Source organism: Schistocerca americana, unplaced genomic scaffold, assembly GCF_021461395.2.
Source record: "Schistocerca americana isolate TAMUIC-IGC-003095 unplaced genomic scaffold, iqSchAmer2.1 HiC_scaffold_49, whole genome shotgun sequence".
Classification (NCBI taxonomy): domain Eukaryota; kingdom Metazoa; phylum Arthropoda; class Insecta; order Orthoptera; family Acrididae; genus Schistocerca; species Schistocerca americana.
The window spans coordinates 2,030,518-2,044,877 of record NW_025726225.1 but is presented as its reverse complement, the minus strand read 5'-3'; positions in this window follow the sequence as shown (position 1 = coordinate 2,044,877).

Genomic DNA, 14,360 nt, shown 5'->3' with positions numbered 1-14,360 from the left:
AGTGTTGTGTGCGTGAAGTTTTGTGCGACAAAACTGATCATTTTGCTTAGGGAAAAGTGTTGCCGCCTCGAATAACAGTAGCGTTAAATTCGATAAACGATCTGTAACTAGTAAAAAGAGTATTATGCAATAGCACTCAAAATTACTAAAAATCATTACTCTTGTTTAGTTCAGATTACACATCATACATTTGGCTTGTTTGCTGGAATGTATATGATTACTTTTGTGCGTGAACTTAGTGCCATTTACAATGCTTGGCAGACAACATTGCTACACATTCCCAGGTGGAGATTTGTTTAACAAAATAACCATCACTAACCGAGAAAAGCTGTTATTGAATAAAACCTCATGTTACATTAATAATAAGTAACTAGTTTTATTGCAATCTTGCTGAAATTGTACAACACGTAGTCAAATCACAGAGTAAGCAATATATGAAAGCAGCAGTGGGTTTGTGTGTGTGAAGCCCTTGTGTGATATTAGAGATCCTCTTATACGACTATTCTGCATCAGAGATGACCATTGTTTTCTTTACTAACTATTTGGCGAGAAATGTTGGGCTGTCGACGTGATAAATAGAGTTTAAGTGTCACCTGAATAAATCTTCTTTGGTTGGAATTTTATTCTCATCATATATAAATGTTAAGTTTTCTGATCAGGTACAAAGGAGCGCATTCTACAGAATGCCATGGGAGAGTGCCTTTCTGCGGTTATAGTTCACTTTTCCAGTTTTCGTTTATAAACTGCGTTTAATTAGCCATCAGGATAAGCAAGTCGGTATTTCATCCACCACATACGTTCTGCATCGTCTATTCCTTTCAAAACTTTGTGAAATAACTGGTCTTTCTATGCTGTGCTGAGACGAGGAATTGTTTCAACTAACCTTAATTAGAATCTTATAGGTTAAAACGTGCCCATTGCTGAAAAAAAAATACTGATATTGTCTAAATTTTCGTAACTGAGTATTCTGCGGGCCGAGCTTTCGGCATGTAACGTGAACATTTTCGAAGTTCCATGTTTCCTTCTGCACAATGTTGTTCTGGCGTAACCACAAGCGCCAGAACGGAGCTGAAGAACGCAAGAGAAGAGAAGGCGGTGAAACAACGTCAGCCAGTGGTGCGCTGATTAGGACCGCACCACGACAGCAGCGGCCTCTACAGGAGGAGACCATAAGCGCCGTTCCTGCCAACCTTGGCCGCTCAGTATTCGGACAGCATGAGCACGTCCCAGCAGAGACTGTTATGATACCAGTGAAGTGTGATCCATGTCAACTGCTCGCATTAACACTGTATATAGCAAAGGTCACTTATTTGCATATCGCCCCTCGCTTGCGACCACTTATTGTAAATACAAGTTAAGTTTTGTCATTCTTCTTATTTGTAATAATAACTATTAATATAATTTTGCTTGAATTGTTGTACAACATTCCGAGAACGCACCATCCTTTAGGCATTCTATGCGAGACGAATGGGCAGGACCCCACAAATGTCTATCATTCTCGGACACCCACTGCGCCGAACTGACTGAAGTCACACGATATCTTAATTTAATTTGGTCGTAATTTCTTTTTTGTGTGCAAAGGAAATTCTAACGCAAACTTGAGAATGGCCGATGAGGGATAAATTTTAAATATATGTCTTCTCATAAATTTTAATTACAGGGTAGTTGGGGTTAATGAGCGCAGGAATATTGGATGGTGTGCTGGAATGCACGTTAGGGAGAAGTTTAGCTTAGTAGTTGACTCCAGGCTACATTTATTCATGAAACAGAATGAAATACTCTACTCCTGTAAACACTTGTAATGTAGAAAGTCCTTTCACTATCGATCAGTGAGGGGTGTCTGCTTTAACTATTTTAGTCAACAGTATTCCAGAAGGATTAGGTCAAGTGAAAAATTCAAACTGGACACTCAAATGAAACAAAAATCCAGACACTTAAAGAGAGCAGACGACAAGTTCACCATCTCTAGGGCAGACGATCTGCGAAAACTGGCTTGAAGCCGACAATGGAAAGACATCTAGAAACTTAATAAGGATCGCGATGCAAGAAGTAAATCATGACTGGATGAGGAACAAGGCCTTCCCTTACTGAATCTAGTTAAAGGACCAGATATTTATCACTCACGAAGTGTCCAAAAAGTGCTTCCGACAAATGAATTAAAAATCTCAGATACTTCCTAACGTGGAAATACTTACTATCTCACAAGTAAAATCACATTTCTAGTGAGCACAGCAGTGGCAGTCACATTAAACAGACCCCGAACAGCGTCTGCTGACTCTGAACAACTTTCAGCCTGTAGCAACTCCGAGGATAGAGACAGATAAAACCTGGGAGGTGGCGAACTGACCAGTCGACAAAGCGACTCTGCAGTGGTGCCGAGCGTCTCCTCCAATCAGGAGACAGCAGACACAGCACCTGGTTTCTCATTTCAGTATTTCCTAAGCATAAAAAATTGAAGCAATCGTTTTTCTTGCGCAGCGATCTTTAAGAAACCAACCGTGAAGCCACTCGTTAAGAATGAACAAGCAGACCGAGCTTCCCCCCTCTGCTCGCACCCGCTAGACTGCCGACACAACGTAGCCTCCGGGAAAAGATCCTACGGCCATTCCAAGGTCCAAGACGGGACCGAAGAGGACAATCTAAATTTATCGATGTGCGTACGTTCGTATTTACACAGACATTCTCACAACCAAGCAATCATCCATGTTTAGGAAAGGTGGGTAAGGGTACGAAATATGTTGAATTTCGAGCGTAATAAAACAGAGAATAAAAGTCATATCCGTCCCCAGTGTGAATTCTTCTCCTGGTATGATAAAAAAGTCTAAGAAAATGCAAGCAGAAAAGAGACAGTCTGCAGAACATAACAAAGTTACTGCACCCTTCTTACGTAAAACATTTGTCTTCCCGAGATACAACAATAATTATAAAGGTCAAGGGAAATCTAAAATGGTTATCTCTGATACGCACCTTTCATCAATTAAATTAAGTACAAATTTTGTAGTTAAGCAGAAGTGAACACTCCTGATAGTAATGAAACAAAATATTGTCATTGTAGTATATACTTTTTTCGTATACTTGATGCACCAAAGATAACGATTAGCGTCCTGTCTTTGAGCACGCGTCATACATCTACATCATATTCCTCAAGCCACAAAACGGCATGGAAGGTAATTCCGGTGCCACTAAAAGATCAGCCATTCCTTGTTACACGAACGAATAAAGTGTGTGTCGGCTTCTTCTAGTTTATAAATACAAGCTCATTTCTTATCATTCTATGTTTCACAGATGGCGAAATGTTATGTGTTGCATGACACTTGTAACTTCATCTACGTTAATTAAACAGGACAACGACCAATTCTCTATCATTGTGGACCATCTTGATTCATTAATGCTGTCACGTACTGAGCCTTGGTAATTGCAACATTAGCTAAGTAACTGCACATGCCACCTGGGGAAAATTTTTGTGGATCACTAGGCTATACTGGAAACCACTTCATAATCCTTTGCAATAATATCGTTGGTGTGATAAATAATCGGATCTCGAGTATTAAGATTTGTTTGATCTTGTCTATATAGATTATCTCCATCGACTTAGTGATTTTACACGTTTAATGCGTCCTTCATGCGACCATGATGAAGTTGCCAAAAGAATAATCTTCTGTTTTTTGGTATATACAATTCTACCCCAAAGAAGAGCATGAGATGGGTGCTCAGATTTATAAAATAGTTAAGATAGTACACGTAAAGTACATACCTGTAAGTTAGCTATTGAGAGTATCCTTAAGCTTCACCTTCTTAGAGTAATTCTATTGAAATGTTAGCTGTGTGTGTTTCATTTACATCGCATCCACACACCATTTAATATCACGTTTTTGTATTTTGTATTACTTTCACATATTAGCTGTTGACGTTCACTTACATCACGACAACAGTGAGGCCATAGCTTTGACTAAGTCATGTGCATTTTCATCCTTGTGAGGATTTACATTTGCCTATTATGCAAGAGCTTTTTCAGTCTAAGTATTTTCCACAACTTCTGCTGTTAATTGTACATAATTTAAATCATATTACAATCATGACTTCGAATGGGTAACATCTTTCAAGTATCATTCCTGGGAACATCTTACATTTTACTAGATCAGTGTTAAACGTATTACTAATGTTGTTAATCAATACCATAGAATACAATTACCCTCACAGACACTGATAATTTCAGGAGGAACATGTTGAAATTTATCAAGACTATTTATTAAAGAAATTTTCTGCTATTTAGTGGATAGCGAAATATTTTATTTCTGATTTTACTTGCGAATAAGTACGACTTCCTAGCAGTAGAGGTTGCGAAAAGCGATCAGCTTGGAATGTGATCTTCTGTTTAGTTCATAAAAAAGTTTGAAGCCTGCTCTCCCTTTTTAAGAGTGTCTGATGAAAGTTGTCCATTATACTTGGATATTTGCCAAATTCTATAGATTAGGTTTGTTTCATCTCAGTTATCTGCAAGGGATTATTTCTCTCACCTTTGGACCCACTGATTGTCTTTCGTTATGTGATCTGCTGTAATAGTGTCCATGATAAGGTTAATAAGAACAAGAAAGCAACAGCCAACGAGGTAATCAGGTCCAAAGTCATTGGACATATAAAAGCAGAACATCAATGAAGTCTTCTTATTCATCTTCCCATGACTATGGTAGGGATAGGATGTTCTGTCTTATAGCGTGAAATAATGTGTTGTTGAAAGTGCCTGCATTTACACATGCTGAGAATATATATGACACATTGAAACTATTGCTGCTTTCACATCCACACACAAACAGGTGTGTGTCTTTACACACACACACACACACCCCCTATGATAATCGGGTATTCATTGGACAAATATATTATACTAGAACTGACATGTGATTACATTTACACGCAATGTGGGTGCATAGATCCTGAGAAAGCAGTACCCAGAATAGCCACCTCTGCCCGTAATAACAGCCTTGATACGACTTGGCATTGAGTCAAACAGAGCTTGGATGGCGTGTAGAGGTACAGCTGCCCATGCAGCTTCAACACGATACCACAATTCATCAAGAGTAGTGACTGGCGTATTGTGACGGGCCAGCTGCTCGGCCACCATTGACCAGACGTTTCCAATTGGTAAGAGATCTGGAGAATGGGCTGGCCAGGGCAGCAGTCGAACATTCTCTGTATACAGAAAGGCCCGTACAGGACCTGCAACATGCGGTCGTGTATTATCCTGCTGAAATGTAGGGTATCACAGGGATCGAATGAAGAGTAGAGCCACGGGTCGTAACACATCTGAAATGTAACGTCCACTGTTCAAAGTGCCGTCAATGCGAACAAGAGGTGACAGAGACGTGTAACCAATGGCACCCCATATCATCACGCCGGGTGATCCGCCAGTATGGCGATGACGAATACACGCTTCCAATGTGCGTTCACCGCGATGTCGCCAAGCACTGATGAGACCATCATGATGCTGTAAACAGAACGTGGATTAATCCGAAAAAAATGACGTTTTGCCATTCGTCGTTGAGTACACCATCGCCGGCGCTCTTGTCTGTGATGCAGCGTCAAGGGTAACCGCAGCCATGGTCTCTGAGCTGATAGTCCATGCTGCTGCAAACGTCGTCGAACTGTTCGTGCAGATGGTTGTTGTTTTTCAAACGTCCCCATCTGTTGACTCATGGATCGAGACGTGCCTGCCCAATCCGGTACAGCCATGTGGATAAGATGCCTGTCATCTCGACTGCTAATGATTTGAGGCCGTAGGGATCCAGCACGGCGTTCCGTATTACCCCCCTGAACCCACCGATTCCATATTCTGCTAACAGACATTGGATCTCGACCAACGCGAGCAGCAATGTCGCGATACCATAAACCGCAATCGCGATATACTACAATCCGACCTTTATCAAAGTCGGAAACATGATGGTACGCATTCTTCGTCCTAACACGAGGCATCACAACAACGTTTCACCAGGCAACGACTGTCAACTGCTGTTTGTGTATGAGAAATCGGTTGGAAACTTTCCTCATGTCAGCACGTTGTAGGTATCGCCACCGGCGCCACTCTTGTGAGAATGCTCTGAAAAGCTAGTCATTTGCATATCACAGCATCTTCTTCCTGTCGGCTAAATTTCACGTCTGTAGCACGTCATCTTTGTGGTGTAGAAATTTTAATGGTCAATAGTATATATATTTGTGTGTGTGTGTGTGTGTGTGTGTGTGTGTGTGTGTGTGTGTGAATCAGCAATAGTTGGTAGGTGTCAGACATTTTATTAAGAACAAATCTCTCCTGGGCATATCTAACCATTATGCACTACAAAATGCTGGCAGTGTGCAGGCCATGTTGGTTGGTGCAAATTTGTCTGCCTCAGGGCAGAGTGACTCTCAATGAATACGATTCTTTGAAATAGCTTGCGTTCTGTTTATGAAATGGCTTTATCTTGCGGTTGGCTTCAGCAAGTCGGTATTTCATTCACCGTATAAGCTGTACCTGACATCACTTCAAATATCCGTCGAAAATCTGATTTTTGTAGGGGTGTGCTAAGGACAACATGTGATACATGTTACTTTAGGTGACGTCACTATGGGGAATTTTGTGTATATGATGCACGATAATATTCAAAGTAATAAATCTTATACGTTTTATTTCAAATCCATACCAATGTTAAATAAAGCACAGTTTTTGTGAGTCAACATGTGTTGCTAAACAAGCTTTCTTCGAAGCCTTGAGTGGAAGTAACAAGTTAAATACTCTCGTGGTCAATTCAATGTATATTTCATTCAGAACTAGTTGCCCATAATGAATATTCAGAAATACAATACTTTTTGTTTTATTAAGCTACTTTATTGAGAGGGCAGCTGCGTCAATCTCATTACACGTTTTGTGGTATTACAAGCTCGCCACAGTTAGACAATCATATTATCTATTAACGCACAACTACTACTCATATCTTACTAATCAGAGGAAAGCTAGATCCTAGAAACACTCAATCTGTTTCAGTAAAAGGAAAAGTTAACCAGCAGTAAATATTTTAAATCGCTCCCTTTGTCAGAAAAATTCTAGGACAAGGTTTTTTGTTTCTGAGTTTGCAATACTAAAAAGGACAAATGTTGTTTTTATGTTACCTGGCATGTGTCCATTCCTGAAATGATCTCGGCCATGTTACCGTACAAACTAACGATGTGACAGTGGTGTGCTTAGCAACACACTGTTTGGGTTTTTGGCGCATTATTTACGCTAACACAATGGATACTGATCATGAGCAAAGAGTGAGTGTAAAGTTCTGCATCAAGCTCTGGAAAACCTCTAGTGAAACTGGGCAATAAATGCAGGCGAGGCACTTTCAAGAACATAAAGGGTTTCGTGAAGACAGAGATTCGAATCAAGACGAACACGATCTGGTCGCCCGTCTACAGCACATAGCGATGCAAACGAGGAGCGTGTAAGGCTTTTATTCCAAGCGACTTGCAGCTGTGCGTGGGCCATCAGGATAACTCAATTTGAATCTTGATGTGTCTTGAGATTTTATGCGAAGATTTAGGCAAACGGAAAATTACTGCAAACTCGTATCTCAAACACTAACAGACGAACAGAAAGAGGGAAGACGAAGAGATTCTGCTGAAGTACTGGATGGAGTCATTCCACATTTCTGTCAAAAATTATTGTTAGTGATTAAGTTTGGTGATACCGGTAGCAAACAACAATCTTCGAGAACAAAGACAATGTTGAACACATTCTTTGATACTAAAGGATTAGTTCGCCTCTAGTATGTTCCTCCAGGTCAAGCAGTGAACAAAACTGGTTACATCGAAGTCTTGAAAGGTTTGCGACAAGCAATTCGACATCGCTGCCGTAATTTGCGGCATTCACAAGATTACTTCTTACTGCATGACAACGCAAGACACCTCACTGCTTCATCTGTTATCGAGTATATGTTCTGTCATTCTATTATTGACATCCCACATCCACCATATTCGCCCGATCTCTCGCCTTCAAATTTTTTCCTTGTTTCCGCGAATGAAGAGGTGACTGAATGGAAAGTTGCATCAAGATATCGCAGACATCCTATAAGCTTTGAGAAATGAACTTAGAAGCACCACAACTGAAAATTTCCCTGCTTGCTTCCAAGACCTCCAGCAACGTTAGTAACCGCTGGTAGGTAGCCACGGGGACTACTTAGTTCGGAGCTAGGATCATGACTTGCCAAGCGCAGTTTTCTATTCTTTAAAAACCCTGTCCTGAAGCTTTTCTGACAAACTGACTATTTCAAACATCAAATATGAAATACACTGTTCGTTTTTAGTGTCGGGGTCTGAGAATCGCCACTGAGAGTAGCCCGACCTCAGTATAATAATTGAGAAATATTCATTTTCGCATGAGGGCAAAATTTATGCAGGACTTAACCAACACCAACTGTTGCAATTTAAAGTACAAGAGAAATATTGACTATACAGAAATCATACAGTCTCTAATAAAATGAAAACATTTAATTGCAAGACAGATCTTTGTTTCAGTGAATATAAAAATATATCAGCTCAACAATTGTTCTTTTGGATAACATTCCCTAAGCTTCAAAGTCTTTTAAATGTCTCTAACTATAATTAACGTCTGCACAAAATTTGTGTTGAGGAACACTTTTCAAATAATGTTTGCTTTGGTCCTCATTACAGGTAATTTTTTAATAGACAGTCAATTCTCAGACCAAATTCTATAAACATGGTACCCTGCTAAACATTCACTTTTCACAACATCATCCACATTACTATTGACGTTCATAGTTTTCCCTCAATCAAAATAAAGCTGATAACTATTCAGTGTACTCAGCCTCAGCAAATTCACTGTACGCTAGCATTCTGTGATGACTGCTAGTTCTTCTCATACTTCTGATGGCTTGATTTTTCATTTCTCATGCATTTATTCACTGTCAAATTTTACAGTCTTGAATCGCCTATTTTGATATTTTTTCTTTCTATCTTTTTGCTTGAAATCTTCTTGTCTTGCATATCCTCTTCTTCGTTTATAACGTTAACATCGGTGTCTATTCTTAAAACTCTGTTCGTCTCTGCATGGTCAAACAGCATTCTTCTACTCGTTACGATAATTCTATGCTCTACATAAAATCTTGTGACTTTCGTCACAAAGAAACTCCCTCACTTTCCTCGAAACTATCACTCTTTCTCACTGGTTGAATTTCTTGTCCTGTCTGTTCGTCATTAGGTTACCGAGCCCCATCAGCGACTGACCCCAACCATTTTTCGGTTCCTCCTTATCAAAATTTTGCACAGATAATTTTCCTGCTAGGCGAAGGCGATCTCTATACTTGTAAACTGCATACAGTCCAAAGGGCTTGTAACATTAGAATATCTAAAATACTTCAATTTAATTTACACTTAAATACAGAATAACAAAAGAACTAGTGGTATAACTTATATCACATTTTCGTTACATATTTAATGAACCACTGAAAATGCACTTCGTTTGTTGGCGGAGAAAATGTCCATTACAGTATCACCATGGAATGAGGAAAGAAGCGATCAGCAGGCATTTGTACTTAACAGAGGAGATATAAAGCAAACAGAAGAAACTGACTCGCAAATATTTCTTTACGCACTGCCTTGCTTCTTGAATGCCTTTTACACAAGAAGAATCTATTTGATGATTTCTGTAAGGGATGTCTGACACGATAACTGTTTGCTACCTCACTATACTCACATTCACTGCCAGAGTTTCAAATGTCTGTTTCAGTTTGTTCCTGTAAACATCATACGCATCACCAAGTATTGGAATCTATTGATTTTTTGATGCATTGCGTTTCATTAAAATTTCGCACATACAGCAACCATGATTTGCTTGTAATGTATGTCATTCTCTTTGCGTGGTTGTCTGAACATAGGCTGTTTTATTATGATCCATAACAGAAGCCTTTATTTCGGTTCCAATATATTGGCTAATTGCAGGCACTTTTTCTTTAGTTGGTTGCTGAAGCACATTTCACTGTAAGACATATAGTCAGTCTCATGACATAATTGGAGCTATTGGTTTTTTTTCTGAAGTAGGGGATTAATATTTACTGTGAGATAGAGACTGATTTCTTGTGATATTTCTTCTTTTATTTATTTACTGCGGTTATTTATACATTGCGAAGTGTCAGAAGCGCTTGTTATTCGTTGAGTCACTCGAGAATGGCATTCAAATTGAATCGACGAATAGTTTAAGAAAGCATTTAACTACCGTACTTTTTCTTGTGCTTTCAAACACTTGCGGACCGACGAAACGGACGACTCGTTACAATTTTATCTTATGTAGCGTATTTGTTTCTGTCTTCTATTCCACCAGGAAAATTATTCTTACACCACATAGCTATGTAGTCTGTGTTTTGATAGCTTAGTAGTTTGTCTGCTGGATTAGTTTCGCATCAGGAATATGTTGGTACCGAAATAGTTTTTACATTCACTGTATGCATTCCGTGTATTTCGAGTAGCAAAAGTGAGACGTGTGTATCAACAAACCAATAGTTCAAAGAACGTTCATCGCAGTCTTCCTCCAAATTTTTTCTATTTTTATTTCAGCGACAGAGACACTTTTGTGAACTTTACGCCGTGCTATGGTCCATTCATACGTTCCACCGCTGTTCGGACGCAACATATCGGCTCAAGAGGCGTTGGCCTTTTCATCTCTCTATTAGGTTGCCAGTTCGGAAGTCATATATGAAAAGCTACATTACCTCTCCTCCGAAGGTTCTGATCGCATGCAGTTGATGCTGTATCTGTAGGGTGAGGATAGCAGAACAGGTTTACGAAAATGACCTCACTCAAAGTTATGAATATGGTGAGATCAGTGCAGCTGGCGTACACAACGAATAACAAAGATCAAGCAGAGCCAGGATTAACAGAGCTAAAATCATTTTGTGCCGACCTATGACCCAGTTCTGCACTAGGGGATATTCATGGCTGCATACACAGGATAAAATCGCAATTTTGGTATGATCTTGGCAAGATGCAGTACAATTAATTAAACTGACGTTAAAGAGCCAACACTTTCCATGTCTATAGGGAATAAAATTTGTACTCTTACATTAACGCGTACGTATTATGCACACTGAACCATACAGCAATCCATACCTGAAAATAATGGGAGACAAACCTATTCCCTGAGAGCTTGCCATTTACTGACAGTTTAAAGTGTTATAACTGCCTTTCTTGAAGTGGCTACCCCGTGTATCAACGGAAGATGGAAGTGAGAAATTCGTATAGAGCACGTATACAATATTCCTAAAGAAACTACGAGTAGAAAGGTAGGGTACTCTTGGAAGGCGTAAGGAGAATCACAGAGAATATATTACAAATCTCCCAATCATCAGACTGAAGGCGCAGATTTATATCGGTACGAACGCGAAATCTTCAGATATGTACTCATCTGCTACATGGAAGTAAGCTTCGTATGAGAAAGTGGATTATGAGAGTTCTTCGCAAACTTCCATCAATGTTTTATCCAATGGAGTCCCAAACATCTTATGGCTGATATATACCCCCATATAAGTTGTTCACAAGTGTGGACAAATTTCCAGCCCATGATTTTACCCATAGTCATTGGAGATATGGTGTTACACCTCATTACACACATTTATCGAACACACTCTAAAAAATATAAAATTAAATTGAGCTTCTCAGCATCTTATGAAGTCTGTCATTGTGAAGCGAACGTGGTATAGTAAACTAAGCTAAAATATGCGCCACTGTCGGAGGTACGTGTTTATCCTATTTATGGCACTGTACTGAGTTTTTCAAGTGCCTTAGAGTATCTTGAACGAACATCGTAGTGGTTGGTGGTAATACAGCTGCATATGGTGATCAATTACAAATAATGTATCCTGTGGCAGCAAGGATACACACACACACACACACACACACACACACACACACACACATATATATATATATATATATATATATATATATATATATATATATATATATATACACCTTTCCATGATCGATTTTTGGGGTACTAGTCCCATCTTCACAATCGCCTGAAGTACAAATCGAATCGATGTTGTATATTCTTTCTCTGAATAAAATTTCACTGAGGCTGTCTACGAAATGAGAAGTGTACTATACCCACGTCTATAAGACTACATAAAATGGCCCAGCCGTGAGGTGACAATGTATTTGGTGCTGTGGACGAGGTGCTTACGTGTTTGGCATTCGGTTGACAGCAGGCTGTGTTGTTTTATTTTAAATAGCTATCTTTGATTAGTTTCCACAATGCAAAGCGTATATTATTGATTGCTATTAAATACAGGAAAATGAACTTCTTAGAAAGTGTGTTCGTGAACTATCATTTTACAATAACACACTTAAAGAACTAGACAACAGTTGACGAAAAACAAAAGATTTATTTTTTGTATATAAATGAGAAAAAGATTGGTAATGAAAGTTCAAAACTGAACAAAAATAAACTCGAACACAAGAACAAAGAACAAAACTGTGCAAATAACTCGAAGAGAAGAAAAAACTCGAAACAAACAAGAACTATTGGAACAAATAAATCTTTTCCTCAGTTTCTGGATGCAGCAACCGAAGCATGGCTGCTGAGATCCTCGGTTGCCCCCTCCTCCACTTCTTTACGAGCTTTTTCATTATCAGCAGCGTCTACCTAGGCAAACAGCATAGCTACAGTTGTGACAAAATCAGTCTTCACCTAGGACTTACATAATAAAATAATAGTAGCATAGTATATCCAGACATTGTGACGAACAAACAGTTAATACGGAATACCATTCTTGTTATTACGCGTGTAGTGCAAAGAAGAGATGAGACAATAAGAAGATTTAACGATATCCATAACAGCTGATAGCAAATAAATGATACACTTTTACATGTCGTCTCCGGTCTGTCACAATTTATAAACTAGTAAGCTGGGGTATTTAGCAAACGATGTTGTGGCAGAGTGAATGGAGCCATAGGCAACCTTTAGAGGCAATCTAACTGTCACAGAGCACCGGACAAAATATAACATGGTGCGTCTAAGTGCTGATAAGAAACGCTTAGTCCTGTTCTCCACAAGAAGACCAGACCTGAGGGACAGACAACAAATCAGTAACAGACAGATACAGGGGACCAACCACGTCAAATACCTAGGTGTATTATTAGACAATAAATTTATATTCAACTTACACACACAAGTTAAGAAAGAGAAGACGATCAGACTAATTGATGCCCTACATCCCTTACTAGACAGCGAAAACCTGAAAGTCAAATAAAAAATAAGACGTTATAAGGCACTCACGATTAAGGCCAAGACATACAGAAGTTCGTTTTGGGGCACAGTACTCCTGACAAATATACTCAAGTCATATGAAAGAGATGCTTAAGACACATTTTCAAATAACTCCGATGGTCTAGAGCCAGAGACCTACATATTGAACTTAATGAAGTCATGATAGGTTAGTTGGTTGAACAAAACAGCATTAAACTGCTTGAGAAAATTGAAAATCTTAGACCAGCCTCACAACATTTGTAATATACGAGCACAGTCAATTGCCAAAGATGGCCTCATGTACGAGTTCCACGAGCAATGATAGAAGATTTGGAGTTGTAGCAGCACAGTATAATCAAATCCAGGACAGGAGCACAACGTCCTGTTAACGTCAGAGAAGTGCTAAAATGATACTAAGAAGTCCAGCCTTCAGAGAATACCGTACGGCTACTAACCGTCAAAAAATATAAAAGAGAAGTAAATTGTTTACAAACAAGAGTCTTCGTCTATCGCACAATGTTCAATGGGATACCGCTGAAGATCTCTCTATTAACAACGGGACTTTAACTAGATACACACTGATACGATTTCTGGCTGATTATTAATTAAGTTGCCCTTTCAATGTAATTTTTTGCTTGTAAGTCAGTCTGATGTGGGTGTTGTTACTGTTATCGAATTATCTGTTCTGAATTTATTCATGTTAATCTAAAACGGATAGTTCCACTGCTTGCGAGCAGTCTTGTAACTGGGAATTACCCAACTCGGTGGTTTACTTTCATTCAATGAAGAACTGTGTGTCAGTTATAAGCATCGTTTGATTTCAGCTGTTACGAGTCCTCCAAAATTACCCATTTCCTCTCCTTCCCTAGTGCACATTTGCTTATTCAGTGCATTTTGCGTTTTCTAGACACCCAACATAACTTAAAGTTAATACGGAAATATGTGATATTGCACTGTGCGTCAGGGTATGAGGCAATCTGTTGCAATGAACTGATGGAATAGCGAGCGAAAAGACAACTCACTGCCTGCCGGCGTATAGTGTAAAGTGCCACTGTATGCAGCTGCCTCACTGGTGAAGCCTGCTACC